The sequence below is a fragment of the Oncorhynchus nerka genome, linkage group LG21 (genome assembly GCF_034236695.1).
Source record: "Oncorhynchus nerka isolate Pitt River linkage group LG21, Oner_Uvic_2.0, whole genome shotgun sequence".
In the NCBI taxonomy this organism is placed as follows: domain Eukaryota; kingdom Metazoa; phylum Chordata; class Actinopteri; order Salmoniformes; family Salmonidae; genus Oncorhynchus; species Oncorhynchus nerka.
Window position 1 is genome coordinate 30,804,362 of NC_088416.1, and position 26,525 is coordinate 30,830,886.

At 44.8% G+C, this 26,525-nt stretch overlaps 1 protein-coding gene across 2 annotated transcripts in view; it reads left to right on the forward strand.

Annotated features, from left to right (window-relative positions):
• The first annotated feature begins 929 nt into the window (after positions 1-929).
• LOC115110569 (paralemmin-1-like) overlaps positions 930-26,525 on the forward strand; it is a 38,209-nt gene continuing 12,613 nt past the window's right edge. Inside the window, exon 1 of one of the 2 annotated variants that reach the window (XM_029636335.2) lies at positions 930-1,250. The gene's annotated coding sequence lies outside the window, so the exon portion shown is untranslated. Of the gene's footprint in view, positions 1,251-23,371; positions 23,495-26,525 lie in introns of those variants that run through there. The other variant, XM_029636336.2, reaches the window with a different exon arrangement.

Genomic DNA, 26,525 nt, shown 5'->3' on the forward strand with positions numbered 1-26,525 from the left:
GTGGGCTGGCCATGCAAGCGACAGGGACTAGGTGAGATGCTTTGATGCTGATTAGAAAATGAAATAATGTGTTTTGTTTTACACGCTTCCGTTATTTTTACAAGTTCTGAAGGAGCATCTTGTTCATGTAAGAGAGACTGCAGAAAAGCCTTCAGACATGGGAGAAATGATGCATGGTATTGTGAACACACCAGATGGGGTCCCGAGGCAGAGTACACTGAGGTTTAGGGTGTTAATGAGATGGAAATGTAGGTAGCAATGTAGGTAGCACAGGGCTCATTTTAATGGATGACGCTGCAAGGTTACTCAGGTTGGAGCAGGCTGGCATCCCACATGACAGGTAGAAAACCTGCATGCAGAAAATATCCCATTTGTCAAATTTGGCTGGGGACACAAGCTCATTATAATGACAAGAAGTGCACCTCCTACAGAGCTGATTATTAATCACTGTCTCATGTGTACACTATCAAAGGAGCACTCCCATAATGACTCCACTCTGCCTTGGTGATAGACCATGCAGTCAGCCAAGCAGACACTATTAGTGGATTAAATGGTTTCCTTCTCCTGAAATATCAAGTAATAATCAATGGGTTTTCAATTGTGTAAATATAAAAAACATGTATAGGTATGCTTATACATATTGAGGCCTTTTCCAGACATGTGACAATGACGTTTACAATCGAGTGCATACCATGGAAGGGTCCCTAACATGTCTACTGTGTGGTATATGGCCCATACTGTGTCTGGTATCTGGCCATAGGCTTCACCTAGTTATCTTAACTTAACCGACCCATAAGAAAACCGAGATAACCAAGGAGCGAGCAGCCGACCTCAAGTTAACGTTTCACTTTCTTTCTTTTTTCGCTACCTATCCTGGCAGCAAAACATATTCTAAAACTGTTTTTAGAAAGCAAAACGCCAAGACTATTGCGGTAGTTACCGGTCTCGATCATTCTTCTGGAGCATGCTATTCTTCTTCCCTGGTACCTTCCCCGAACGAGAGGCGCGCCGAAGTTTTCATTATGGACTGGTCTACTCTAGCCTCCTATTACGTCTCGCTGAACTTTGTGGTCACTCCCACAAACGAATTCGTGTTTTCTTACTAACTTCCCAGCAGTTTTCATACCCAACGTTACACATCGTAGAAGTGGAAAATACAGTCAAATCTGATTGAAGAGTTCATAACTTTTTGAACCATATCTTTCTGTGCGCTTGTTCTACATTCCAACTGCGAGTGAAAGTTACGCAAGGTAAGGCTATTTACCTATTTGTTCAAATGCTTTACACGTGATTTCAGTTGTATGTAAACTATTGTAGTTCATCATCTCTTTTAAAAGTCCACTCTGCGGGTCAACTTCGTATTATCATATCCAATGAAGTTGTACCATGTGGATCCCACATGTTTTGTTTTGCAACATCGCTTATTATAATGTTAGAACTGGGCTGGTTCAATATAATTACACATTTTTATGAATATCATGTGAAATTAATCTGTTCAGCTTTCATTGTATTCCTGTTCAAAGTGAAAAAACCAAGTACCTGGCATCATTTCACAATAGACTGCCTGATGTTAAATAATAAATGGTCCTCTTTGGGCATTCCTGAACTGAAGAACTTTGTCACCTCACTCTATTGACAAAGTTTAAGACACAAATCCCTGATTTTGGTATAGGAGAGATGACTGTGACTTGGTGCATTTAAAATAGCTGCTTTTGTGGACCACTCAATACTGATAAACAACTTGCCAGTCACAGACGACTGACACATCTCTAACAGTGAGCGCTTCATTAACTAACCTACTCCATGGCAACATCTCCTAAAATGGCTTCAATGCTTAAGGAGACAAATTGCTTAGAGATTCTCAGCCAGGACACAATAATCAAATTGAGTCTAATTGGAATGAAGTGCTACTATATTCCAGACACACCGCACCCTCCCAACACCACCACTCCAGCTCTGGCCTCTATGCTGCAGTACAGAGACAGTCCCTCATTCCTCTTGTGACGTCTTCTGCAACAGAGCTTAAACACATATCAGCATCAGGCGGAGGAGCTTCATAGGAGATAACTAGTCTAGAATTGACACAGGCTCCACCTACCAAATATAGAGCTTGTTGTCAGGCAAAGTATCACTCATTACCATAATGATAGTCATGTGAATAAGGATATTCAAAGCAATGTCTTGTAAATAATGAGTAAATGGGTAACGATCATCAAGAACATTAGCAGTGATTAGGGCTCTAATGTTCATATTGATTTCACATCATCAGAGTGGTAGTGTTGGTGCTAGGGTGGATGGAGTCTGAAGCCATCGCTCTGCACTCTGTAAGGGAGGGAAATATGCAGCGAATAGAGTGTCTGCCAGTGTTATGAGCATCCAGATTGGGCCTGAGGCGGGTGAGACTCACTTAAAGACACCCACATGCTCCAGCAAAGTGCTTCATTAGGTAGAACATAGAGGGAGGAACATCGGGGGAGGGGGGAGGAGGGAGATGAAGGGATGGTTCTCGTGGCTCCATCTGGTCAGAATCTTGAACTACATTACGCTCCTGTGGAGTCAAGCCTTTACAGCCGGTTCGCAGCCTGACTTCTTGTCGATGTGTAAAATCTCAAGCACTAAGGTCAAAACAACCAACTAAAATTCCCGTTTAAGAGATTGCGAGAAACAATATGATAGTACCAAAAGGTTGTGCCCCCTTAAACATTCAGAGTATTGGTTGTTTGGTTAGAATTAATATTTCGTGGACAGGCTACATAAACATAACCAAATTATGTGAGATTTTAGTTCTGGGTTAACCGAGATTAGGTTGGAACTAGGGCTTTGCACCTGTCCAGAGCCAACCATTTTCAGTGGTGGGATGCGCTGCGCTTGGAAAGGCAGGTGAATTTTGATCTCTTGAATATTTGCTGTTTCCCATCACGTCAGGTAAGAGACTTACTTCAGAAGCTCTTGGTACATGGCTAACTTATTGTCAATCATCTGAAAGAGAAGCAGCGCTGTTTCCCATCACGTCAGGTAAGAGACTTACTTCAGAAGCTCTTGGTACATGGCTAACTTATTGTCAATCATCTCAAAGAGAAGCAGCGCTGTTTCCCATCACGTCAGGTAAGAGACTTACTTCAGAAGCTCTTGGTACATGGCTAACTTATTGTCAATCATCTCAAAGAGAAGCAGCGCTGTTTCCTGAAAATATGGCTGAGTGGTTCAGGTTCTTCCGAGCCATTACAGTTAAATGTCAGAGCTTCAGTCACAGGAAGGAAAATGGATTCCAGAGAGTGGAACATTAACCATGCAGTTTGATACTGAATATCTGCTGCTCCGTAACCTCAGGCAGTTCTGGTCTTGATCAGATGTTCTGAGATATGGAGGAATTAGCTTACTGTGCAAAATACTTTTGTACTGTAGTTTTTATGATTGTTACTGTTGATCGAATGGATGTGGAAATGTACAGTACTGTTCCTTAGATGAGGCCAAACTAAAATCCTGCCCGTGGATTTGGAAATCGAGTGTCAACTCAATTAACACATTTGAGCACTGCTCTCCGTGATATCTCATTGGTGATATCAGCAGCACAGTCTCTCACACAATTAGATTGATGGAGAGCTTTGAGCTGTTTGCATTCAGCCATGCCTGCCCTTCTCCCCACAAAATCTCCATCCTGTCATCAGCTTAATGTAGCCCGTGGATACACAAGCTGACAGCTTGAGAAAACCCTGAGGATTCTGGGTTCCGGGAGGAGACAATGGGCTGTCACTCCAGAGTCGTGAATCAGACTTACACCTTGATGAAAAGACACCATTAGACACAAAACCTCTACGGATTTGCCTGACAAAGCTGGGCCTACAAATGTGATTACAGACAAAGGATTATGGCCGCTGCGGCTAACACCGCCTTGCTTTCCCTTCTCTATTATTTATGGGGTTGCTCTGTCCTGTTCCACAGCCCCCATTACTTTCACATGTGACCCACTTTTAAAGGGGATGGATGCCACTGCAGGGGAAATGACTGGCAGGGGACCATAAATCAACATTTATTGGAACATTTACCATCCAACTCTGACATGACGTGGGCTGTCCTATGTTGGGTGGTTATCTGTTGAAAGGAACTTCCACAAAGCAATACTTCAGATTTTGAATACGTCTTTATACTGTACACAAATTCATTCAGTAGTACGCCCAAGGGATATGAGGTCAGATGTGTAGGATTTGGATTGACATTTGGAGGCTCATCAGACAATGGTTGTTCATTCTGCCTCAATCTAATCTATTTTTAGTTTTTATTTAACCTTTATCTAACTAGGCAAGTCAAATAAGAACAAATAGTTATTTACAAAGGCAGCCTAACAAAAGGCAAAAGGCCTCCTGCGGGGACGGAGGCTGGGATATACTTTTTTTTAGGACAACACACACATCATGACAAGAGAAACAACACTACATAAAGAGAGGCCTAAGACAACAAAGGCATAGTAGCACAGCATGGTAGCAACACAACAACAACAAGGTAACACAATGGCAGCAGCACAACATGGTAGCAGCACAAACACGGTACAAACATTGTTAGGCACAGACAACAGCACAAAGGGCAAAAAGGTAGAGGCAACAATACATCACGCAAAGTATCCACAAGTGTCAGTAACAGTGTCCACGATTGAATCTTTGAATGTAGAGAGGGAGATAACATGGATCTAATTACCCTTCAATAAGACTATAGTTGGGCCCCTTTCCCTCACCTGCTGCCTCATAAATAACTTACGGTCCTATTCCAACAATGCGGTGTTAAAATATAAGCCTGGCAAGTGAGGCTAAGTGCTTGATGAATGCTCTTTCCCGTTATGGAGCCATGAACTCATTAGACTTGCACTGTACATTGACAAGGCCCATTTTATTTGTTAAAGTGCTTAAATTGTAACCTCTACCAAGAGACATTGAGCTATTTCAGGAAGCTGCATTGGAATGCTCTGGAAACATCTAGAAATGGTTTGAAATGCTTTTGCTCCATTGCCGTTTTTATGCTGAATTTGAATCAGTGAAAGTACTTGTCAAGTGAGGTGTAGAAGAAAAATATATGAATTGAATACCCTTTTCCAAAGAGTAAATCGAGTGTAAAGTACTTGTGACAGGCTGAATGCACTATTTTCCAAAGCGTTTACACATTTGAATGGACAACCTGTCTTTCATAATCCAAGCTGAAGGAACCACGGTTGACATCACATGACAAAGCCATGCATACCTTAACGCTGAAGTTAACAACATGACCTCATCTCTAATCTGACTTGAAAAGACATCACCATACATATATTCCGCATGTTCCACCCAAATGATGTAACCGTCCCTCCCTAACGTTAATACAGAGGAGAGAGAGGCTGCAGGGTCGATGGATAAAAACAATGTAGCTAGGGGACAACAACAGCTTATGTCTTCTGTTTGTTTCTCCAACTGGATCAGGGTGCTGTGGAGGAGCACCTGGTGTGATGAACTGGACGCCATGATTTATCAGATGTGCGTGAGCCTTAGCCTACACAGAATAAACAAGGATTAAGTGGAATATGATGTGCATAGATAGCATGAGATACGATTTACAGACTGTTGGGGAGGACAGAATGAGGACATACTAGTGGTGCATAATGTATGTGTATATGTGGATCCTCATATGTGTATACTTCTGCATTTGAGTTCTAGACTATGTGCATGACAGCAGGCCATGTCCTTATGTAGTTGTGTGCATGGTTGAGCGCATTTCTGCTATCATGTACAGGATGTCTGGGTTCGGGTCAGGTTCACATGTGTAAATGAGTGCATGCATTTGTTTACATGTAGTGTTTAGGCTGGTCTATGTTCAGTTCATACACTATGTGCACAAAAGTATGTGGACACCCCTTCAAATTAGTGCATTCGGGTATTTCAGCCATGCCCGTTACTGACAGGTGTATAATATTGAGCACATAGCTATGCAATCTCCATAGACAAACATTGGCAGAACTGGAGAGCTCAGTGACTTTCATTGTGGCACCGTCATAGGATGCCACTTTTCCAACAATTTGTCAATTTTCTGCCCTGCTAGAGTTGCCCCGGTCAACTATAAGTGCTGTTATTGTGAAGTGGAAACATCTAGGAGCAGCAACGGCTCAGCCGCGAAGTGGTAGGCCACACAAGCTCACAGAATGGGACTGCTGAAGCGTGTAGCATGGAAAAATAATATATCCTATGTTGCAACACTCACTAACGAGTTCCAAACTGCCAGGAGAACGCTACCTGCCCGAATGCTTAGTGTCAACGGTAAAGTTTGGTGGAGGATGAATAATGGTCTGGGGCTGTTTTTCATGGTTCAGGCTGTATGCTACAGCATACAATGACTTTCAAGACGATTTTGTGCTTCCAACTTTGTGGCAACAATTTGGGTAAGGCCCTTTCCTGTTTCAGCATGACAATGCCCCCATGCACAAAAGCAGGTCCATACAGAAATGGTTTGTCGAGATCGGTGTGGAAGAACTTGCCTGGCCTGCACAGAACCCTGACCTCAACTCCATCGAACACCTTTGAGGTTAATTGGAATGCAGACTGCAAGCCAAGCCTAATCGCCCAACATCAGTGCCCGACCTCACTAATGCTCTTGTGGCTGAATGGAAGCAAGTCCCCGCAGCAATGTTCCAACATCTAGTGGAAATCCCTCCTCTCTACATTTTCCTCTTCTCTCTCTGCTGCTAGAGCCACTTTCTACCACTCTAAATTCCAAGCATCTGCCTCTAACCCTAGGAAGCTCTTTGCAACCTTCTCCTCCCTCCTGAATCCTCCTCCCCCTCCCCCCCCCTCCTCCCTCTCTGCAGATGACTTCGTCAACCATTTTGAAAAGAAGGTCGACGACATCCGATCCTCGTTTGCTAAGTCAAACGACACCGCTGGTTCTGCTCACACTGCCCTACCCTGTGCTCTGACCTCTTTCTCCCCTCTCTCTCCAGATGAAATCTCGCGTCTTGTGACGGCCGGCCCCCCCTACAACCTGCCCGCTTGACCCTATCCCCTCCTCTCTTCTCCAGACCATTTGAATGGAGACCTCCTCCCTTACCTCACCTCGCTCATCAACTCATCCCTGACCGCTGGCTACGTCCCTTCCGTCTTCAAGAGAGCGAGAGTTGCACCCCTTCTGAAAAAACCTACACTCGATCCCTCCGATGCCAACAACTACAGACCAGTATCCCTTCTTTCTTTTCTCTCCAAAACTCTTGAACGTGCCGTCCTTGGCCAGCTCTCCCGCTATCTCTCTCAGAATGACCTTCTTGATCCAAATCAGTCAGGTTTCAAGACTAGTCATTCAACTGAGACTGCTCTTCTCTGTATCACGGAGGCGCTCCGCACTGCTAAAGCTAACTCTCTCTCCTCTGCTCTCATCCTTCTAGACCTATCGGCTGCCTTCGATACTGTGAACCATCAGATCCTCCTCTCCACCCTCTCCGAGTTGGGCATCTCCGGCGCGCCCACGCTTGGATTGCGTCCTACCTGACAGGTCGCTCCTACCAGGTGGCGTGGCGAGAATGACACCACGTGCTCTCACCACTGGTGTCCCCCAGGGCTCTGTTCTAGGCCCTCTCCTATTCTCGCTATACACCAAGTCACTTGGCTCTGTCATAACCTCACATGGTCTCTCCTATCATTGCTATGCAGACTCACACAATTAATCTTCTCCTTTCCCCCTTCTGATGACCAGGTGGCGAATCGCATCTCTGCATGTCTGGCAGACATATCCGTGTGGATGACGGATCACCACCTCAAGCTGAACCTCGGCAAGACGGAGCTGCTCTTCCTCCCGGGAAGGACTGCCCGTTCCATGATCTCGCCATCACGGTTGACAACTCCATTGTGTCCTCCTCCCAGAGCGCTAAGAACCTTGGCGTGATCCTGGACAACACCCTGTCGTTCTCAACTAACATCAAGGCGGTGGCCCGTTCCTGTAGGTTCATGCTCTACAACATCCGCAGAGTACGACCCTGCCTCACACAGGAAGCGGCGCAGGTCCTAATCCAGGCACTTGTCATCTCCCGTCTGGATTACTGCAACTCGCTGTTGGCTGGGCTCCCTGCCTGTGCCATTAAACCCCTACAACTCATCCAGAACGCCGCAGCCCGTCTGGTGTTCAACCTTCCCAAGTTCTCTCACGTCACCCCGCTCCTCCGCTCCCTCCACTGGCTTCCAGTTGAAGCTCGCATCCGCTACAAGACCATGGTGCTTGCCTACGGAGCTGTGAGGGGAACGGCACTTTCCTGTTTCTCAGTACCTCCAGGCTCTGATCAGGCCCTACACCCAAACAAGGGCACTGCGTTCATCCACCTCTGGCCTGCTCGCCTCCCTACCACTGAGGAAGTACAGTTCCCGCTCAGCCCAGTCAAAACTGTTCGCTGCTCTGGCCCCCCTATGGTGGAACAAACTCCCTCACGACGCCAGGACAGCGGAGTCAATCACCACCTTCCGGAGACACCTGAAACCCCACCTCTTTAAGGAATACCTAGGATAGGATAAAGTAATCCCTCTCACCCCCCCTCCCCCTGAAAAGATTTAGATGCACTACTGTTCCACTGGAGGTCATAAGGTGAATGCACCAATTTGTAAGTCGCTCTGGATAAGAGCGTCTGCTAAATGACTTAAATGTAAATGTAAATGTATCCCTCCCAGAATAGCGGAGGCTGTTATAGCAGCAAAGTGGGTACCAAACTCCATATTAATGCCCATGATTTTGGAATGTTCAACGAGCAGCCTGTTTCTATGAAGGAGGTGGAAATCCTACAGAGGGAATGACAGCAAGACATCATGTGACTTTATTAGACTAGGAGATTACAGGAGATTGCATTGTGTACACTCTGCTCTCTGCAGCCTTCTTACTGTGTCTGTGTGTACAGTAAATGTGATCTCATTGCCTGGAATGTGTGAAGACGAGACGTGAGCAGGCTTTTCAATGACCTTTGTCTTGAAAGTGTCAGAGTTCAGCGCTGCTGTCAGCTGAACGAAACAACCAGTCAGAACAGTGAACTATTAACTAGTGTTCGCGTACATTGGTGATCTGAGTGTCTATGGGACTGAATATCAGCTTGTCTGCAAAAAGGCTCATATTTAGGATGATAATTATTTATCAAAAAATGTTTTAGATGAAATATCCTTGGAAAGGGCCTCCCAATGGGTGCAGCAGTCTAAGGCACTGCAGTGCTAGAGGCGCCACTACAGCCTGCTAGGCCTGCTAGCTACCTAGAGCTACTTGGAACCCTACTAACTCCATGACTGGTCTATCGACGTCACCGCACAAAGAGGCAAAAACAGACTTACCCCCATCGCGACGTCCCCCAAAGGCTAACTTGCTAGCCCCGGTCTACTAACTGCTAACTTGCCTGCCACGGTCTGCTAACTGCTAACTCCAGCTAACTGCTTGCTTGCTAACCTGGTCTGCTAACTGCTAGCTTGTTTAGCCCCGGCCTATTAACTGTTAGCGTGTTAGCATCGGCCTGCTAACTGTCTGAATCGCCGTGTTCCCAGTCAGCCCAACCACTCACTGGTCCCATATGTTCACATGGCTACGCATGCCTCTCTCTAATATCAATATGCCTCGTCCATCACTGTCCTGGTTAGTGATTACTGTCTTATTTCACTGTAGAGCCTCTAGCCCTGCTCAATATGCCTTAACCAACCATGTTGTTCCACCTCCTACATATGCGATGACATCACCTGGTTTAAACGTCTCTAGAGACTATATCTCTCTCATCATTACTCAATGCCTAGGTTTACCTCCAATGTACTCACATCCTACCTTACCTTTGTCTGTACACTATGCCTTGAATCTATGCTATCGTGCCCAGAAACCTGCTCCTTTTACTCTCTGTTCCGAACGTGCTAGACGGCCAGTTCATATAGTCTTTAGCTGTACCCTTATCCTACTTCTCCTCTGTTCCTCTGGTGATGTGGAGGTTAATCCAGGTCCTGCAGTGCCTAGTTCCACTCCCCAGGTGCTCTCATTTGTTGACTTCTGTAACCGTAAAAGCCTTGGTTTCATGCATGTTAACATTAGAAGCCTACTCCCTAAATTTGTTTTACTCACTGTTTTAGCACACTCTGCCAACCTCAGTCTTAGTCGTGTCCAAAAACCTTGAAATCTCCATCGCTAACTATAACATTTTCCGCCAAGATAGAACTGCCAAAGGGGGCGGTGTTGCAATCTACTGCAAAGATATCCTGCAGAGTTCTGTATTAGTATCCAAGTCTGTACCCAAACAATTCTAAAAATTCACCTTTCCAGAAACAAGTCTCTCACTGTTGCCGCTTGCTATAGACCTCCCTTTGCCCCCAGCTGTGCCCTCGATACCATATGTGAATTGATTGCCCCCCCATCTATCTTCTGAGCTCGTGCTACTAGGTGACCTAAACTGGGACATGCTTAACACCCCGGCCATCCTACAATCCAAGCTTGATGCCCTCAATCTCACACAAATTATCAATGAACCTACCAGGTACAACTCCAAATCCGTAAACACGGCACCCTCATAGATGTCATCCTAACTAACTCACCCTTCAAATACACCTCTGCTGTTTTCAATCAAGATCTCAGCGATCACTGCCATATTGCTTGCATCCGTAATGGGTCTGCGACCAAACGACCACCCCTCATCACTGTCAAACACTCCCTAAAACACTTCTGTGAGCATTCCTTTCTTATTGACCGGTGTATCCTGGAATGACATTGACCTCATCCCGTCAGTAGATGATGCCTGGCTATTCTTTAAAAGTGCCTTCCTCACCACCTTAAACAAGCTTGCCCCATTCAAAAAAAATTGAACTAGGAATAGATATAGTTGTTGGTTCACTCCAGACCTGTACAAAAACATCCTGTGGCGTTCTGCATTAGCATTGAATAGCCCCCGTGATATGCAACTTTTCAGGGAAGTTAGGAACAAATATACACAGGCAGTTAGGAAAGCTAAGGCTAGCTTTTTCAAACGGAAATTTGCATCCTGTAGTACTAACTCAAAAAAGTTATTTGACACTGTAAAGTCCATGGAGAATAAGAGCACCTCCTCCCAGCTGCCCACTGCTCTGAGGCTAGGAAACACGTTCACCACCGATAAATCCACTATAATTGAGAATTTCAATAAGCATTTCTCTACGGCTGGCCATGCTTTCCACTTGGCTACCCCTACCCCGGTCAACTGCCCGGCACCCTCCACAGCAACCCGCCAAAGCCCCCACAATTTCTCCTTTACCCAAATCCAGATAGCTGATGTTCTGAAAGATCTGCAAAATCTGGACCCCTACAAATAAGCCGGGCTAGACAATCTGGACCCTCTCTTTCTAAAATGATCTACCGAAATTGTTGCAACCCCTATTACTAGCCTGTTCAACCTCTCTTTCGTATCGTCTGAGATTCCCAAAGATTGGAAAGCTGCCACGGTCATCCCCCTCTTCAAAGGGGGTGAAACTCTAGACCCAAACTGCTACAGACCTATATCTATCCTACCCTGTCTTTCTAAGGTCTCCGAAAGCCAAGTTAACAAACAGATTACCGACCATTTAGAATCCCATCGTACCTTCTCTGCTATGCATTCTGGTTTCAGAGCTGGTCATGGGTGCACCTCAGCCACGCTCAAGGTCCTTAATGACATCTTAACCGCCATCCATAAGAGACATTACTGTGCAGCTGTATTCATCAACCTGGCCAATGATGTTGCTCTTGCTGCTGGTGATTCTCTGGTACACCTCTACGCAGACCACACCATTCTGTATACTTCTGGCCCCTCTTTGGACACTGTGTTTACTAACCTCCAGACGAGCTTCAATGCCATACAACTCTCCTTCCGTGGCCTCCAACTGCTCTTAAATGCAAGTAAAACTAAATGCATGCTATTCAACTGATCACTGCCCGCACCTGCTCGCCCGTCCAGCATCACTACTCTGGACGGCTCTGACTTAGAATAGATGGACAACTACAAATACCTAGGTGTCTGGTTAGACTGTAGACTCTCCTTCCAGACTCACATCAAGCATCTCCAATCCAAAATTAAATCTAGAATTGGCTTCCTATATCACGACGCCAGGACAGCGGAGTCAATCACCACCTTCCGGAGACACCTGAAACCCCACCTCTTTAAGGAATACCTAGGATAGGATCAAAAAGATTTAGATGCAACAAAGAGCGTCTGCTAAATGACTTAAATGTAAAAGTAATCCTTCACTCATGCTGCCAAATATACCCTTGTAAAACTGACCATCCTACCGATCCTCGACTTCGGTGATGTCATCTTTAAAATAGCCTCCAACACTCAACTAAACACTCAAATACTCAACAAACTGGATGCAGTCTATTACAGTACCATCCTTTTTGTCACCAAAGCCCCATATACTACCCATCATTGCGACCTGTACGCTCTCGTTGGTTGGCCCTCACATCATACGGGGCGGCAGGGTAGCCTAGTGGTTAGAGTGTTGGACTAGTAACCGGAAGGTTGCAAGTTCAAATCCCTGAGCTGACAAGGTACAAATCTGTCGTTCTGCCCCTGAACAGGCAGTTAACCCACTGTTCCTAAGCCGTCATTGAAAATAAGAATTTGTTCTTAACTGACTTGCCTAGTAAAATATATATATATATTTTTAAATACTCGTCGCCAAACCCACTGGCTACAGGTTATCTACAAGTCTCTGCTAGGTAAAGCCCCGCCTTATCTCAGCTCACTGGTCACTATAGCAGCACCCACTCGTAGCACACGCTCCAGCAGGTATATCTCACTGGTCACCCCCAAAGCCAATTCCTCCTTTGGTCGTCTTTCCTTCCAGTTCTCTGCTGCCAATGACTGGAACGAACTGCAAAAATCTCTGAAGCTGGAGACTCATATCTCCCTCACTAGCTTTAAGCACCAGCTGTCAGAGCAGCTCACAGATCACTGCACCTGTACATAGCCCATCTATGTACAGGTGCTCTGAAAGAGCTGCAAAACCTGGACCCGTACAAATCAGCTGGGCTTGACAATCTGGACCCTCTATTTCTGAAACTATCCGCCGCCATTGTCGCAACCCCTATTACCAGCCTGTTCAACCTCTCTTTCATATCGTCTGAGATCCCCAAGGATTGGAAAGCTGCCGCAGTCATCCCCCTCTTCAAAGGGGGAGACACCCTGGACCCAAACTGTTACAGACCTATATCCATCCTGCCCTGCCTATCTAAGGTCTTCGAAAGCCAAGTCAACAAACAGGTCACTGACCATCTCGAATTTACATTTACATTTACATTTAAGTCATTTAGCAGACGCTCTTATCCAGAGCGACTTACAAATTGGTGCGTTCACCTTATGACATCCAGTGGAACAGCCACTTTACAAACAAAAAATCGAATCCCACCGTACCTTCTCCGCTGTGCAATCTGGTTTCCGAGCCGGTCACGGGTGCACCACAGCCACGCTCAAGGTACTAAACGATATCATAACCGCCATCGATAAAAGACAGTACTGTGCAGCCGTCTTCATCGACCTTGCCAACAAGGCTTTCGACTCTGTCAATCACCATATTCTTATCGGCAGATTCAGTAGCCTCGGTTTTTCGGATGACTGCCTTGCCTGGTTCACCAATTACTTTGCAGACAGAGTTCAGTGTGTCAAATCGGAGGGCATGCTGTCCGGTCCTCAGGCAGTCTGTATGGGGCTGCCACAGGGTTCAATTCTCGGGCCGACTCTTTTCTCTGTATATATCAATGATGTTGCTCTTGCTGCGGGCGATTCCCTGATCCACCTCTACGCAGACGACACCATTCTATATACTTTCGGCCCGTCCTTGGACACTGTGCTATCTAACCTCCAAACGAGCTTCAATGCCATACAACACTCCTTCCGTGGCCTCCAACTGCTCTTAAACGCTAGTAAAACCAAATGCATGCTTTTCAACCGTTCGCTGCCTGCACCCGCACGCACGCCTGACCAGCATCACCACCCTGGATGGTTCCGACCTTGAATATGTGGACATCTATAAGTACCTAGGTGTCTGGCTAGACTGTAAACTCTCCTTCCAGACTCATATCAAACATCTCCAATCGAAAATCAAATCAAGGGTCGGCTTTCTATTCCGCAACAAAGCCTCCTTCACTCACGCTGCCAAACTTACCCTAGTAAAACTCTACCTGTACATGACCATCTGATCATTTATCACTCCAGTGTTAATCTGCAAAATTGTAATTATTCGCCTACCTCCTCATGCCTTTTGCACACAATGTATATAGACTCTCCTTTTTTCTACTGTATTATTGACTTGTTAATTGTTTACTGCATGTGTAACTCTGTGTTGTCTGTTCACACTGCTATGCTTTATCTTGGCCAGGTCGCAGTTGCAAATGAGAACTTGTTCTCAACTAGCCTACCTGGTTAAATAAAGGTGAAATAAACATAAAATAAATAAATAAACAGCCCATTTATCTACCTACCTCATCCCCATACAGTATTTATTTATTTATCTTGCTCTTTTACACCCCAGTATCTCTACATGCACATTCATCTTCTGCACATCTACCATTCCAGTGTTTAATTGCTATATTGTAATGACTATTTATTTCCTTAACTCCCTTATCTCCCCTCATTTGCACTCCCTGTATATAGACTTTTTGTTTTCTTTTGTTCTACTGTATTAACGACTATGTTTTGTTTATTCCATGTGTAACTCTGTGTTGTTGTATGTGTCGAATTGCTATGCTTTTTCTTGGCCAGGTCGCAGTTGCAAATGAGAACCTGTTCTCTACTAGCCTACCTGGTTAAATAAAGGTGAAATAAATAATATTAAAATAAATAAAAATAAATAGACCCGGGTTCGATCCCGGGCTGTATCACAACCGGCCATGATCGGGAGTCCCATAGGGCGGTGCACAATTGACCCAGCATCGTCGGGTTAGGGGATGGTTTTTCCGGGGGGGCTTTACATGGTTCATCGCGCTCTTGCGACTTCTTGTGGCGGGCCAGTGCGCCTGTAGGCTGACTTCGGTTGTCAGTTGAATGGTGTTTCCTCCGACACATAGGCGCGGCTGGCTTCCGGGTTAAGCGAGCGGGTGTTAAGAAGTGCGGTTTGGCGGGTCATTTTTCGGAGGAATCATGGCTCGACCAATGAGTCTGCAGCAATGAGTCTGTTTTTATGACATTCGTTAACGTCAATGGAATAGTCTACGGACGTCATAGAAACTGTCTTATTTAATTCTTATAACATTAAGGGAATGTCCTGTGCAACCTAACTTAAAATGTTTATGAATTTCATCACAACCATGCATATTTTGTGTTTTGGGAACCTATCTCTTGTAATGCACCCACACTGTTCCCAAAACGAATTACATTTTCTGGGAACCTTTAAAGAACTTAGAAAGGCTGTTCTGTCAACATTCTTGCAACCTTAAAGGAATGTTTTGTGCACCCGGATACAAACATTATCTGAATGTCAGCACAAATGGACAGTTTTTGTCTTTTAGGAACCTATTTCTTTGTCATATCCCTACAATGTTCCCACAACCTAAAGAAATGTTTTAGGAACTTTTAAAGAAACAAAATAATTGTCCTGGGAATGTTATTGCAACATCATGCAAATATTGTTGCTTTTTGCAACCTAATAGAAACATTTAAATAATCATCACAAGTAGATGCAAACGGCATGCTCTACCAACTGAGCCACATAGGACCCCAGCCTCAGCTCAAAAGTGTGACCTAGCTGTCATTGCAGTGTGACCTAGCTGTCATTTTAAGCAGCAGTAAATGAAAGGTCAGTAGTTATATTGCTCATTACTTATATTGCTAGAGTGTTTATTACTGAATGAGGATTAGGCCTTTTAAATTTGATGTTGCCGGCCAGACAGTAATTGCTGTAATGCCGTAATGTTGATTGGTCATTGTGGGTAGTTTCATTCTGATCATGGACGAAAACGGCTGAATCACTGAAAGTAATGTAAGGTTCACCAGCTTTAACTCATTGTGCTGTGGCTTTTCTCTCCATAGTGATGACAACTCTGCTGTTAATGGAACTGTATAACGTGATGATAATGGTCAACAGTGTAAAGGATGAGGTGTTGTGTGTGTTGGGTAGAGGTAGAGAGAAGTCTATGTGAGCAGAGCAGGTTCTCAAAGTTAACCAGGCATGCTTATAGGCCATATTCTACAGACCAGAGCCATAGCTATTGAGTGCTAGGCAGCCCAGAAAAGCACGTTTCCACCTCCCTGAATGCATATTTTGTAGACCGCCGAACAAGTTGACCAATTCTTTTAAAAGCCCAGCTTTTTAACTATTTATGAGATGAGATTTTCCTGGGTCAACACTGTGTATTCTCGGCCCTCATTGTGCAGAATATTCCATTCACACAATGTGCTGTTGCAGACTACAGTAACACTTCATGCAATCTAGAGCACATTGTTTCTGCCTGCTTGTTTATGAAGCCAAGTGTCCATGTGTATCCATGTGTATGGACAGTAAGGTCAGTGGAGGATTGAGGTGGGGTGAAAGCGTTGGCTGCATCTGATCATTTTGTACCCTGGTCTGTTCCCATTAACTATAGCTAGGCTCAGTCACCTCCTCATGGTATTGCTTTGATTTGGCAGGGTAGGTACCGCAGGGAAGAGGATGCAGCCTGACATACTGTACATACACAGCAGTTGGGACAGCGTTTCCCTAACTAGGGTTCGCCTGGTTTGAAAATGAGTTCGGGAGAGAAACTTGGTTCATGGAACTGGGGTTATGCCAGGACCCTCCAGTAGCCACTAGATACAGTTGTAATTAACAGAGCGGTTTCAGTTTTCTTCCTACAAATGTGGCTCCATCGGTTTAAGCTACAAAATATTATGACCCCATCACTGAAAGGTAACACTCTAAGAAACATGTATGTGTCTTCTGTTTCCTTCTACCTTGCCCACAAGCCACGCAGGACATTAAAACAGAGTAGACAAGACCAGGCCCTGATCTTCTGAACTTCCCAATACCTTTCTGATGCATTTAATTTACTTCAAACCATACTCCCTTCAGATTGAAATACTGTCACAAGTACCGGCAGACTGATTTGTAATAAACTGTCATAGCTCCAATAAAAAAAAGTATACAATGGCTGTTGATTGCGTTACTTTTTTTACATGGTGGGGTAACAAAACATTTTTTACATCAAAATGTGGTCACGGGCCAAAAAGTTTTGGGAACACCTGAGTTTGGATCACGTATTTACTGAATACTTGAACAGTTTATGCTCAACACAACCACACTTTCACGTCTCATGGTCCCACCCTATTTTATCCATTGACAATAGGACAGGCATTTATACTGAACAAAAACATAAAAACAACATGCAACAATTTCAAAGATTTTATCGACTTACAGTTCATATAAGGAAATCAGTCAATTGATATAAAATCATTAGGTCCTAATCTATGGATTTCACCTGACAGGGAATACAGATGTGTATCTGTTGGTCACAAATACCTTTTAAAAAATTGGGTTGTGGATCAGAAAAAGTCAGTATCGGGTGTGATCACCATTTGCCTCATGCAGGGTGACACAGAGTTGATAGAGTTGATCAGGCTGTTGATTGTGGCTTGTGGAATGTTGTCCCACAACTCTAAAATGGCTGTGTGAAGTTACAAAATATTGACGGGAACTGGAACACGCTGTCGTACACGTCGATCCCGAGCATCCCACACATGCTCAATGGGTGACATGTCTGGTATGCAGGCCATGAAAGAACTGGGAAATGTTCAGCTTCCAGGAATTGTGTACAGATCCTTGCAAAACGGGGCTGTGCATTATCATGGTGAAACATGAGTTGATGGTGGAGGATGAATGGCATGACAATGGGCCTCAGGATCTTGTCACGGTATCTCTGTGCATTCAAATTGCCATCGATAAAATGCAATTGTGTTCGTTGTCAGTAGCTTATACCTGCCCATACCATAACCCCACCGCCACTGGGGCACTCTGTTCGCAAAGTCGACATCAGCAAATCACTCGCCCACACGAAGCCATACACATGGTCTGCGGTTATATATACTGCCAAATTCTCTGAAATAACTTTGGAGTCGGCTTATGGTAGAGAAACGAACATTCAATTATCTGGCAACAGCTCTGGTGGACATTTCTGCAGTCAGCATGCCAATTGCACTCTCCCTAAAACCTTGAGACATCTGTGGAAGGTTCACCTGTGTAATGATCATGCTGTTTAATCAGCTTTTTGATATGCCACACCTGTCAGGTGGATAGATTATCATGGCAAGGGGTATAAACACATTTGTGCACACAATTTGAGAGAAATAGGCTTTTTGTGCATATGGAAAATCTTTTATTTCAGCTCATGAAACATGGGACCAACACTTTACAAGTTGAGTTTATATTTTTATTATTATTATTATTTTATACCACTTTTTCTCCCCAATTTTCGTGGTATCCAATTATTGTAGTAGCTATCTTGTCTCATCGCTACAACTCCCGTACGGGCTCGGGAGAGACGAAGGTTGAATGTCATGCGTCCTCCGATACACAACCCAACCAGCCGTACTGCTTCTTAACACAGCGCGCATCCAACCCGGAAGCCAGCCGCACCAATGTGTCGGAGGCTACACCGTGCACCCGGCAACCTTGGTTAGCGCGCACTGCGCCCGGCCCGCTACAGGAGTCGCTGGTGCGCGATGAGACAAGGACATCTCTACCGACCAAGCCCTCCCTAACCCGGACGACGTTAGGCCAATTGTGCGTCGCCCCACGGACCTCCCGGTCGCGGCCGGTTACGGCAGAGCCTGGGCGCGAACCCAGGGACTCTGATGGCACAGCTGGCGCTGTAGTACAGCGCCCTTAACCACTGCGCCACCCGGGAGGCCCTGCGTTTATATTTTTGTTCAGTATAAACGGCACACAGTTCAGTACTCTTTCTAGGAAAACTGTTAACCTCTGCGCACCGTACCCGATAGCGCGATGAAATTCGACAACATACGGTGATCGCTACATAAATAGTAATATTAAACATTCATGAAAATACAAGTGTCTCACATGTTTTGAAAGCCTAGAATCTTGCTAATCCAACTGCGTTGTCAGATTTAAAAAATGATTTACTGCGAAAGAATACGATGCGATTATCTGAGGATAGAGCCCCATTAAAACAACTATTTCAACCAGCACAGGCGTAACAAAATCACAAACTGCAATAAAATTAATTGTTTACCTTTGACGATCTTCCTCTGTTTGCAATCCCAATGCTTATTGTTACACAATGAATGGTCTTTTGTTTGATAAAATCCATTTTTATAGCCTGACACGAAACATTTTGTGAACCGCTTGTGTCGTGAATTCCGTCTCATTCCATTTTCGACGACATATTCGATGTAAATACACACACTAAACGTGACTTTTCCAGTCATGTTTGGTTTCATTGCAATCAACTGGTTTGTTTGTAACACAACCAAACCTGATGGGTCATTTCGCGGGACGTATTGACTGAAAGAAACCGATTTGAAGACAACAAGTAATGACATCATTGTGCACCAATGATATGACCGCTGTTTCGTTGATTGACTGTATTTGAACCTAATGACCACTGATCGTCTTGAACTCTAGGTGGGTAGATAGCCAATGAGCTGAGGTAAACGGCAATATGTAATGTTTATGTGTTGGAAGACCAACCCATGTAGTGAACTCCGGCGTAAAGAGGGTCATTCGCCATTGAAGTTTCATACCGGAAGGAGCAACGCATGTTACGCACAGCGTTGTTTTGGTAAAGCGCATCTTCAGCTGTTTATATATCAATCAGTATGGCGACTAAGTCAGGGAAAGCTAAATCTAAGTCTAGATATACAGATGTACACACAATTTTAGAAGAAATTGATCGGAAAAGTGAGACAGAGATTGTTGGAGGACGATTAATTTAGCGATTCCCAAATGGAGGAATATTTTTTGAACGGAGAGGACATCGTTTTGGACTGGTAAGTTCTTCTCATGCTAATGCTGTTGTTTGAAATTAATAATATAAAATATTATTTGTGATTTTTAAACATTTTAGTAGCAATATATAAAAATGTAATGTAATGAAATGTGAGATGCGTGTGTCTGCCGCCCCACCCCACCCCCACATGAAATAGCCTATTTGAGGCTGTTGAGGGGAGGGCAGGCCCACAACAATGGCCAAAGTGAAATGGAGACAGTAGATACAGCTGGTCTGTTGTAATATAATAAAGACAGTAGATCTAGCTGGTCTGTCATAATATAATAGAGACAGTAGATCTAACAGGTATATAATAATATATTCAACCTTATGTTGCATGTACTCTATATATATATCTGTTTATTATACCTGTTGATACAGGGCTCATATGTGAAACTATTCTAACTGAACATTTTCTTTCACAGTGACACAGACTCCGAATGGGAGCCCCCAGTGGCAAGGTGTCCATCTCCCACTGAAGCTGGTTCATCCAGCTCCTGCCAAGTGGTGTTCATCTGCCCAAATGTATTTCTGCAGGCATAGATGTGCCTCAGGGCCAAAAGGGCACAGCATGGAGGCTTTGCTGTGTTCTTTGCAAAATGAAGTCCCCCATCACCTGCACCACATGCTTGGTGACCCTCTCCTTTACATCAGAAAGAGACTGCTATGGCACCTGGCATCAGCAGCACAATATTGTGTAGAGGACTGAGGGTCTTCCAAATATTGAAAGTGTTATTTTGTAAATGTATATATATTTTTTCATGTTTTTTCTCCATTTTCTTTGTGGGGGGGGGGGGGGGGTGTTAGAATACCATGTTGGTATTTTGTATATAGTTATTCCATTCAAAATGTATAACTTCACCAATTTGGCCACTTGGGTACATTTGGGCTACTTGTGTGGGACACCTGGGTGACTTCATGATAAATGTCATGTAGCACACTCATTTTGGAAGTTATCATTTTGAAGCCCTGCACAAGTACTGTTGCCCTCTTATGTTTTTCACTGAAATTGTCCCCATCATGCTATCTGAATGTTTGTTTTTCTTGTTCATTTTAAAGTTGATGATACAACAATAAAAATGTTTTTTTATTTACGTTTTTTTCATTGTATTTTCTAAACCATATCTATTGTGTTAAATTATCCTACATTCAATTCACATTTACTCAAACGTCAGAGTGTTTTCTTTCAAATGAAATCAAGAATATGCATATCCTTGGTTCTGAGCCTGAGCTACAGGCAGTCAGATTTGGGTATGTCTTCAGGCGGAAATTGAAAAAAGTAGGGGGGTAGCTCTAAGAGGCTAAGAAGTGAGAGAGCATTTCCATCCAAGTATGTTTGCCAGGGAAAGTTGGTGAAGTGTGTGTGTTAGTAAGTGTGGGTGTTTGAACACATGCACGTGATAGGCGGAGCTCCTGTGTGAGCTCTTGTGAAGTTAAATGGAGTGTATTGCTGCATCTTACTTCCTGTTGGGAAGCAGCATACTGTTTCTCCTTATTCTAATTAGAGACGTTGACAGAGAGGCTCAGACAAACAAACAGAGCACACATGAGCCATCTGTGCCACCAAGCACAGCTCTGATGGTAATTGAACCCAATGATGAAGTAATCCACAATGACAATGCAAATGCTTGGTAGGCAACAGACACATGTCCTGCAATCTGGGCCTCAACATGGCAGGAGCTTCATTGTGGTGTGTGTGTGTGTGTGTGTGTGTGTGCGCAGCCCAGGTGGAAGTCCCTGACAGAGAGTCCATTAATGTGAGTCAGTCTCCCCTGCTAAGCTGTGTGCTATCAGCTGAGTACTGGCCTGGAAGTCCTGGCTCCTAGCAGCCCATCATGTGCCAGGCTGAGGAGGGATGGGGCTCTCCTGTCCTGAGCCTAGTACAGTTCCACAGTCTACAGTATGTCTGGACAACAGTGATTCCGATGGAACGTGCTGTATTCTCTAGTTGACTTCATTGTACTGGAATGTTAGCTGCACCTCTGTTCCTGGAAATGGTGGTGTTGGTTACAGAGTTCAGGACATCCCATAGTTACTGGTGTATGAATATTGTTGCTGGGTGAACACCTCTGCTAAGGCCAATTATCTCCCTGATCCCTGCCTTACATCCCATTTAGAGATGTTTTGGATGTGAATAAAATATTTAGCTAGTATAACTACAGCTGTGTACTGGCTTACCAGGACAGATGTGTGGCTTCCTGATAACCTCCAGAATCTCACTGGGAGCTTATACCGTTCTCACATCTCCAGAGTTCCCACTGTCACATCAGTCACAGAGCTGTGAGCTTCCTCCTCCAGACCTGCTTTAGATTTCGGGGAAGAATGCTCTGTGAGTTATACTTCTGTGGCATTCAAATCAAATATTTCTGATTCCACTCATATTCTGTCACTTTTACGGCTCCCTATACTTTCAGCACTCAATCTACCAAACACACGTACACAGATTCACACAAACAAACAAATGCATGCTGACATGCACACCCACAACGACTTAAAGCTCTTGCACTTTATTAAAAACCAAAAGTATAAACAATTGAATCCATGCTTTCAGCAACGGGAAGTAGAGGAGGACTTGGAAAACAACACAGAAAGTAACTTTAAAAACCGAGTCGATTCCGGGGGACATATAGAATGCCTTCCTAGTGCTGAATTATACATTAGAGAGCGGAGCAGTGTAACTTTTGTACATGACTGGTTTCTGGGACAAAGCATCGCTTTCTCTCTGGACTGGCTGACTCTCACCCCCATGTAGAATATGGCTAAGTGGCAGGGTCTGAGTTTGTCTCACTCTGTGGACTGGATGTGCCATGAAGACCAGTGGCCAGACCACATTGGCCATTTCTTGTTTTTACACTAACGATTGCGATTACGATGCATTTAGGGCCAGGAGTTTTTCCCAGATCATGGGACCTGGCCAGAAAAAAATCTGAGCCCTAGTTATAGTCACAACTAAGGCCAAGTCTTTTCCTGGGTAGATCACACAGTCAGGAAAAACTCCTGGCACTCAACTTAATGTATACCAGGAATCCTGGAGACCAATTGACCCCCATCCCAGGGCTGGTCTGGTCTCCCCCACAGTGAGTCCATGGGGAGCTCCAGGGAGAGATCCATTCCAGCCCCGTCCACATAGTTAGGATTCCAGGGTGAGGTTATCCTGATCCTCCACACTGTGATAAACTGGGTTCCCTATGGAGGAGTAACATTTACATGTTACATTTTCCCCTATGTTTCCACCCACCATTCAAAAAATATGGGCAGTGCTCTTCTTGAGTATTGTTCGTACAGCATAGTGATTACAGTAATACTGAATGTGTAAAGCCTTTAAACTATTTCTGTATGCATCAGTAATGCATACTGTACTGTATGGTGTCAGGCTACAGAATGTGCCTCCTGCTGTGCTACTGGTGTAAATATCTCCCAGTGTTCCTCCCCCCTCCAGTCTCACAGTCACATTCAGTGAGCCGTGCCTTAAGAGGAAAACACAGAGGAGATTCCCAACCCCCTTGGAGAACATAAGGCGCTGACTGTCAGACGTCTTGCAGTTGTTTCTGGCTGAGAAACACAGGTCAGATCTATCTATCTCTCTCCCACACACACATCACCCACCTTTCTGTACATACTATCTGTGTTCCCCTGTGAGACACTCAATGTGACACACACAACACAGTCACTCCGTCCCTGGATCTCACCCACAGCTGGAGAGAAATCAGTTCAGCCTGAGTGGGCACTCCATGTTCCGTGAGCACTCCTCCGAGAGAGAGAGAGAGAGAGAGAGAGAGAGCTCAGTGACAGAGAGTTTAGTGACAGAGAGCTCAGTGACAGAGAGCTCAGTGACAGAGAGCTCAGTGACAGAGTGGGGACAGGTGAGGGACACCCACACACCAGCCTCAGTGTCTGTGCTTACATTCCATTTTGGTCCCGCTCCAAGACTCCGCTCAGTGGAAAAGGGTTGCAGGGACTCTGGCTTAAGTGCTCGATTTGTAGCTGTTGGAAGTACATTGTGTTTTCCCCTCAGGTCAGGTCACAGAGGACCAAGGTGTCTCTCTTTCCTCTATCTCTCTCTTTCAGGTCAGGGTCTCTCAAGGGGCTGAGTTACAGTACAGTGTACAGGGACATTTGATGCATGGAAAGTTTCTGTCCCTTTGGCCCTAGTCATTTCTCCTCGGAAGTTACATTTAAGTTAAGCAGAAACCCTGCGAAGCTCCCTGGAAGGTCCGGTCCCTTGACGTCCTCCCAGGATATCTCTCTATCTCTCTCTAAGGAGATATGATAAGCAGCACACATCACATTAGCTGATTCCCAGGAGAATACCATGCAATAAATGGTGTCTAGAAACAGCAGCAACAACCCCCCCCCCTCTCCAGGGTAGCAGCAGCAGCCAGTCGTACCCAGACAGACACAGAAGGACTGGGGTGTCCTAGTGAGTGTGTGTGTGTGGGGGGCGGGGGGGCTCTGTGATGGCTGGCGGTTGGCAGTGTGTAAGGCGGCCATCATCTGGACAAAGAGAGTCCCCGGGTTGGCAGCGCCCTCGTGCTTCTTCTAATGAACCTCTGCCTGTGGCACTCCATCACCGTGACAGTGCCCACTAATGACCCCCGAGTTGGGTGTGAGACGTCACAACCCCTCCCTCTCCATCACAGCCCTGCCGTCAATACAACACCCCCTTTACCAACACCCCCTCTAGAGCCGTCCGTCACCCTCACTACAATGCCCACCTGGGAATAACAATAGCCCTGTGTGGCTGATTATGGCTATATCACACTGTAGCTGTGCAGCCCTCAGACACCAAACAACCATCCTCAATCTCTAACCACTTATGCTATATAGTATCAATCTGAGTTGGACAGAACAGTACTTAAAATATAGTCACCCGTGCCTCTTGAGTACCATTCTCCATGGAAGGCTAGTTATACCAATCATGTATATCATGTGAATAGAATATTTGTTCATTTACAGATATAAGGTAAACATCTGAGGTTGAATTATAACCTGTATAATTAAAATAGTGTATAATTATAATCTCTTCTGCTCTCATGAAATGGCTGTCATTGGCTATAAATCCTAATGGATATTTTATTGCTTAACACATCTGCAACTTCAATCAAGCAGCCGTCTCTCAGAGTGAGCTTTGGTGTGTGTGTGTGTGTGTGTGTAGCCATTCTGACAGTTGTTGGAGTTTGACTCAAGGGGCTCTTCCAGCTCTTCTTATGTCAACACTTCTAAGTATGTTTAAAGAGATGACAGGAGGAGATACTGTAGTACACTCTGTAGTAATGCTCTGTAGTACACTCCGTAGTAATACTCTGTAGTGTAGTACACTCTGTAGTAATATTCTGTAGTGTAGTATACTCCCTAGTACACTCTTTAGTAATACTCAAATCAAATCAAATTGTATTTGTCACATACACATGGTTAGCAGATGTTAATGCGAGTGTAGCGAAATGCTTGTGCTTCTAGTTCCGACAATGCAGTAATAACCAACGAGTAATCTAGCTAACAATTCCAAACCTACTACCTTACACACACAAGTGTAAAGGGATAAAGAATATGTACATAAAGATATATGAATGAGTGATGGTACAGAGCGGCATAGGCAAGATGCAGTAGATGGTATCGAGTACAGTATATACATATGAGATGAGTATGTAAACAAAGTGGCATAGTTTAAAGTGGCTAGTGATCCATGTATTACATAAAGATGCAGTAGATGATATAGAGTACAGTATATACATATACATATGAGATAAATAATGTAGGGTATGTAAACATTATATTAAGTAGCATTGTTTAATGTGGCTAGTGATATATTTTACATAAATTCCCATCAATTCCCATTATTAAAGTGGCTGGAGTTGAGTCAGTGTGTTGGCAGCAGCCACTCAATGTTAGTGGTGGCTGTTTAACAGTCTGATGGCCTTGAGATAGAAGCTGTTTTTCAGTCTCTCGGTCCCAGCTTTGATGCACCTGTACTGACCTCGCCTTCTGGATGATAGCGGGGTGAACAGGCAGTGGCTCGGGTGGTTGTTGTCCTTGATGATCTTTATGGCCTTCCTGTGACATCGGGTGGTGTAGGTGTCCTGGAGGGCAGGTAGTTTGCCCCCGGTGATGCGTTGTGCAGACCTCACTACCCTCTGGAGAGCCTTACGGTTGTGGGCGGAACAGTTGCCGTACCAGGCGGTGATAAAGTTTGTGAGTGCTTTTGGTGACAAGCCAAATTTCTTCAGCCTCCTGAGGTTGAAGAGGCGCTGCTGCGCCTTCTTCACGATGCTGTCTGTGTGGATGGACCAGTTCAGTTTGTCTGTGATGTGTACGCCGAGGAACATACCTTACTACCCTCTCCACTACTGTTCCATCGATGTGGATAGGGGGGTGTTCCCTCTGCTGTTTCCTGAAGTCCACAATCATCTCCTTAGTTTTGTTGACGTTGAGTGTGAGGTTATTTCTCCTGACACCACACTCCGAGGGCCCTCACCTCCTCCCTGTAGGCCGTCTTGTCGTTGTTGGTAATCAAGCCTACCACTGTTGTGTCGTCCGCAAACTTGATGATTGAGTTGGAGGCGTGCGTGGCCACGCAGTCGTGGGTGAACAGGGAGTAC